Source organism: Coenobita brevimanus, chromosome 40 (assembly GCF_032717465.1).
Source record: "Coenobita brevimanus isolate Jiangsu-jjx chromosome 40, ASM3271746v2, whole genome shotgun sequence".
Lineage (NCBI taxonomy): Eukaryota > Metazoa > Arthropoda > Malacostraca > Decapoda > Coenobitidae > Coenobita > Coenobita brevimanus.
Genome location: NC_136993.1, coordinates 23,238,301 through 23,244,300, shown reverse-complemented (window position 1 = coordinate 23,244,300; position 6,000 = coordinate 23,238,301). Strand labels below are relative to the sequence as shown.

The window sequence follows — 6,000 nt, the reverse complement described above, 5'->3', positions numbered from 1 at the left end:
TGAATAATAGACAGTGTTTTTATTTAGTAGATAAAAATGCAATATATGCAGCAGATATTATAATAATTCATTTTTGTAATTTCTTTTTCATCTAATCACACTCACCTGTCTTACCCTCCAGCAGACTCTCGTCTCCGCTTACCCAACCATTCGTCTCCCCTCCCACCAGCCAGACTGTGCTGCTTCGCCCTCCCACACTACCCCCTATATAACTCCCGCCCACATTTCTCCCTCCTCCTCCCACATCCCCCCTCCCTCCACCTGCAACTGTTACCAGAACCACTGAGACCCAAACCAAGTCGCTGGTGGATGGGGTGTAGTCGTTTCATCTGTCCGGAGCTGTACCTGGGTTCATATATATATATACAGTATACGACTGGGTAAGTATGTATATGTTTTTTTTTTTTTTACATGAATCGGTGTTCATGTAACCACATTTGATATTCTTATCTTTACTGACATTACTTACATGTGCGGTTGTCCAGTAAGCATGTCTCTGTATTTGATTAATTCCCCAAATTATGTGTGTGTGTGTGTGTGTGTGTGTGTGTGAGAGAGAGAGAGAGAGAGAGAGAGAGAGAGAGAGAGAGAGAGAGAGAGAGAGAGAGAGGAATCTGGGCAGGTTATTTGGCCCATACTTGATAATCCCCTTCCCACACCCTGATAATACTTTCAGAAATTAATGCTACGGCACTCCTCTGTTACCGTATGCTTACCATACGGTATATTAATTAATTTCTACCCATTAATCTGTATATCAAGAGTTATGTGTTATGCACGTAATATTATTGATTTTAAAACTATATTCATTTAGCTTAAATTATGAAGGTAAGCTTAGAACACTAGTATTTGTTAGCGACATAATAAGCTTCCTTGAGACTTTCCCCTCCTACTTTCTGTATAAATATGACAGGTGTACTCAAATACTTTCACTTTGCTCTCCCCTGAAAGATGGGAATACACAATAGCTCTCGGGATATATCTTGTTTCCTTCTCCTTGTGCATATCAGCATATCTATGAATCACGTTTTATGAAGTCATTTATTTGCATATATATATATATATATATATATATATATATATATATATATATATATATATATGTTGTGGATGGGGGAGCCCATCATCCACTCACTCAATGTAGAGATGCCATATGATCTCTACAATGAGTGACAAGCTAAATGGTTTTCTGTACCCAGGAAACCATTTATTTCACTAAATTGTAACCATATAACCAGGGTTTCTGGCAGGGTTAAATGTCCCCCAGATTCACCTATCCAAAAATCACTTAATCATGGCAGTTGTTTCAGAGAGCCTCAGACGGCCCAATACCTGCCCAGGGCCCCAACCAATGGGCAGATTCGCATGGCCATGTGGAATGTGAGAGGTGTGAATGAGGGGAGCAAGTGGTTGGAACTAGTGAATGTGTTCAAGAATGCGAGATATACCATGATGGCATTGTGTGAAACGAAGATGAAAGGGTGTGGAGTGGAGGAGTGGGATAGTGTGAAATGTGTAAGATAGGGAATGAATGGTCGAGGAAAATGCTAGGAAAGAGTAGGTTTGTTGATGAATGGGGTGTGGCAGAGTGGAATGAGAGACTACAAATGTGTCAGCTCGAGGTGTATGTATGTCTAGTTGAAGTTTGAGAAGATGAAAGTGGCGGTAATTGTATAGTATGCACCGTGTGAGGAGAGGAGTGAGAAAGACAGGTTTTGGGATAAGCTGGATAAAGTTCTGGGAGAAATGCCCAGGAGCTAGAGAGTGATCATAATGGTGATATGAATGGGAGACTAGGCACTGGTTCTGAGGATGACATAATGGGTTGTAATGGAGTACCAGGAGAAAATGATAATGGGATGCGACTAAAGGATATGTATCAGGAGAGGAGGTTATGCATTTGTAACCTGTATTTCAAACACCATTTGTAACCTGTATTTCAAACACAACGATGCACATAAATATACGTGGTATAGAGGGAACGGGGATCGTGTTGAAAGAAGCCTGAATGATTACGTGCTTGTAGAGAGGTCGATGATGGGAATGGCTGCTGATACGAGAGCCGTGAAAGGACGATGTGGAGGTCTGTCAGATCGTATGATTGTGGTATGCAAGATCAAGCTGAGAGGAGTGAGGTGGATCAGGAGAGAGAAGAGCAGTCAGGGAGAAAGACTGAAAGTTGGGAAGCTGAGGATCAAAGAAATGGCAGAAGATTACAGGACCAAAGTAGAGGAGAAGTTGATATCATTGAATTGGAATGAAATGGATCTAGACAGCCTGTGGAATGCATATAGGGCTTGCTTAGTTAGGAATGGTGAAGTGGTATGTGGTGTGGCAAGAGTAACAACAAGGAAGAAAGGAACAGCATGGTGGGATTAGGAGGTTAAGAGATCGGTGGAGGAGAAGAGGAAGAAGTGGCTAAAGTGCTTAAAGGACAGGGGTTCAGTTGAAATGAGAACTAAATATATTGAGAGCAATAACCATACAAAGAGACTAGTGAAGAGGAAAAAAAAGTTTGTAAATGATGATCTAGGAAGAAAAATGAATGCGAACTACTATAGAAATAGGAAGTAATTCTGGAAAGAGGTGCAGAAATGTAGAGGTGAAAGTGGAAAGAAATGTGATGGTGTGAAGGATGTAGGAGGTTGATTATTAACCCATGGGGATGAAGTAAGGACCAGATGGATGTAATATTTTGAAAGCCTGATGAATGAGACTAGAGAGAACAGAGCGGCTGTAAACATTAGTGGTTTTGGGAGTGTGCGGAGAAGGAATGCAGTACCAGTAGACGTGACACTCGAACAGGTGAAGAGTGCTGTGAAGCGGCTGAAAAATGGGAAAGCAATTGGGGTTGATGAGGTGTGTGCAAAGATGCTTAAGTGTAGTGGAAAGAGTGGAATGAAGTGTTTGTTGGAGATATGTAAGAAGGCATGGATGAGTGAAACTGTGCGTGCAGAGTGGAAAAAGGCTATGATTGTACCCCTGTACAAAAATAAAGGTGAGCAAAGTGAGTGCAAGAATTATCGTGGCATAAGTTTACTGAGGGTGGTAGGGAAGGTATGGAAGAATTATTATGGAGAAAGTAAGAGAGACATCAGAAGTCCTAGTGAATGATGAAAAAGGTGGTTCTAGGAGTGGCAGAGGACGTGTGGATCAAATAACCGCAGAGAGAGAGAGATAGCAGAGAAGGCTTGTGAGAAGGACCATAAGGTGATTATGGCATTCATGGATCTGGAAAAGGCATAAGGGAAAGTGGACAGAGAAGGATTGTTGAAAGTTTTGCGCATGTACGGTGTAGATGGTAAGCCGCTAGGTGCCGTCAAGAGTTTTTATGATGGTAGTGAAGCATGTGTAAGGGTTAATGGGCAACTTAGTGAATGGTTCACGATTGGTGTGGGCGTGCGACAAGGTTGTGTGATGTCCAAAAGGTTGTTCAATATATATATGGATGGGGTGATGAGGGATTTAAAAATACGAGTAATGGAAAGAGGGATGGCGTTGGTAATGAAAGGTGATGAATGGAATATCTCAAAATTGTTGTATGCTGATGATGCAGTACTGCTTGCAAGTATTGGACGAGAACTTGGTAGGGTAGTGCAGAGTTTTGCTGAGGTCTGTGAGCATCGTGCCTTGAGAGTAAATGTAGAAAAGAGTGAAGTGATGGTTACTGAGAGAGCAGGTGACTCTCACTGTGATGTTACAGTGAATGGAGAGAGACTGGAACTGGTGAGAGTTCAAATACCTAGACTGAGTGAAAGAATAGAGAGGAAAATGTACAAAGGAAGTTAAAAGTAGAGTGACACAGGGAAGAAAACTAGCTGGTGCAACAAAGAAACAGAGGTTTATAAGAAACAGAGGTTTGAGTGTTGCAGCTGCACGAGGCTTACATGAAGGAGTATTAGTTCCTACTTTAACCCCTGAATCGTGGGGCGTCACTTTCGTGACTCTTGGGAGCAAGGGATCATACCGCGGGGCGTCACTTTTGTGATTCTGTGTTACTTTGAATTCGCCCAGGCTTTCAAGTGGTGGCTTGTATCATCTATCAGTACTGTCAATGTCCAACACCAGTCAGCACTCCTAATCTCATCTGTACCCCCATCCATTGTTGACAATTTAGCCATTTCTCCCCATTCTTGACTCCCCTCCCTACCTCCCCTCCATTACCCTCTCCTCTCACCTGCCCGGCCATACTGCGCTAAGTAAATCTTCCCCGGAATTTCCCACTGATTTCATTCATTGAAATAAGCCCTATGCCCTATTCTTATGCCAAATAATATAAACAAAAAAGAAATAAGGTAAGTGATAGTGCCATACACCTGGCATTGGCTAATTATCACATGACAATACCTCACGTGCACTCGTTTGCTAATTTTCCCTGTTTATTTCCCCTTGAAATATGCCGTATAATCTATTCTCGTAATTAAAATATATATAAGAAAGGAAGGGAGAAGGCTTAAGTGATATTTACATTCACCTGGAACTACCTAATTTATTATGTATTGTCTAGATTTCCTGCCAATAATTTCATAGCGTATATATTAGCAGCTGTCACCACGCTGACATTGGCAGCATTGCACTCCCCCTAGGCCACCGCAGCATTCAGTTTACTGTCGTCTTTCAAGGTGAAACCACGTCGGATTCGCGCCTGTCCAATTCCGCCCCTTTTTAGCCCCATGCAAAGGGCCCTGTGACCTCTACACCTACTAGACCTTGTGTGGAAAGTGGTAAAGGGTGAAGTGACTGCTGTGGAACGTGAACTGGCTAATTTATCAATGAAAATAATGGACAGTGACTACGATCTTTCTGGTGAGTAAAACAGTGCAAGTGGAAATGTAAATAATGTGTAAATAATGTGTAAACAGCAAGTGAAAGCAATGAATGTAAATATAAGTGAACAGTGGAAAATAGTTTTATAAGTTACTGCAAGTGACAGTGCATAACACAGTGTAAATAAAATAGAAATGTAAATAATGTAAATAAAATAGAGAATGTAAATAGAAATGTAAATGAGTAGTAACATAAGAATACGAGTATATATACTAGGAGTAATGAAAGTGAAAGTTTCACTCTAGCATGCATGAATACTATGAGTTATGAAAGTGGAAGTGAAAGTGACAGATTCGCTCTCAACGCTAGTATACAGGATGAGAAAGTGAATGCTATGTATTTTACTGAAAGAGAAATTGAATGCCTACAGTGACAATAAACTACTATTACTGAAGCAAACTTATGGATAAAGACTGCAGATATATATAAGTGTTATATAGTAATAGAAACATAAAGCGTGAGTGTTTTTATGAATAATAAATGACAGAATACCAGCAGCGAATGAGCGCAAGCGGGAAGGTCATATGCGCTCGTAATTTTCATTGCTTTCACAGTGTTTTTTTTTTTTTGGAGTAGGGATTCCAAGCTATTTGAGAATCATAGAATAGTGTTTCTAGTGATAATATCAGGTTGTGGTAATCATAATACGGGGTGTCGGGAAGTGTAAAGTGGAAGCTTCGTTATCCAACTTCAGCAGTTTCCACAAGTCCTATGGTACTCAAAGAAGGCTCAACAAATATCCCAGGAGAAAGCTAAAGGTATGTGCCATAGGCGTATGTAATTATAATATTCTATGACTAATAACTGGTTTTTGGCAAATACTTTTACAAAGTCTGTCAGAGCGCGAATATCCTAGCAGGATACACAAGTTGAGTTAAAACAACCCCGCGGTTTAGGGGTTAACATATGGATGTGAGACTATGGTGTGGCATGAAAATGAAAAGTCAAGCATAAGAGCAGTGGAGATGGGACTCCTGAGGAATGTATGTGGAGTACAGAGGGTGGATAGGATACGATATAATATGATTCATGAAAGATGAGGAGTGAGGAAGTCTGTGGACACCAGAATTGAAGAGAGTGCACTGAGATGGTATGGTCATGTGGAGACAATGAATAACAATAGAGTGGTGAAAAAGGTATATCTGAGCGAATCTGAAGGAGGGAGGAGGCGAG

General features: G+C 41.0%; 1 protein-coding gene across 1 annotated transcript in view; it reads right to left on the bottom strand.

The window, feature by feature from the left end:
- The window catches only part of LOC145396987 (glutamate receptor ionotropic, delta-2-like), a 182,875-nt gene that overhangs the window by 155,169 nt on the left and 21,706 nt on the right, over positions 1-6,000 (bottom strand). The gene's annotated exons all lie outside the window — the stretch shown is intronic.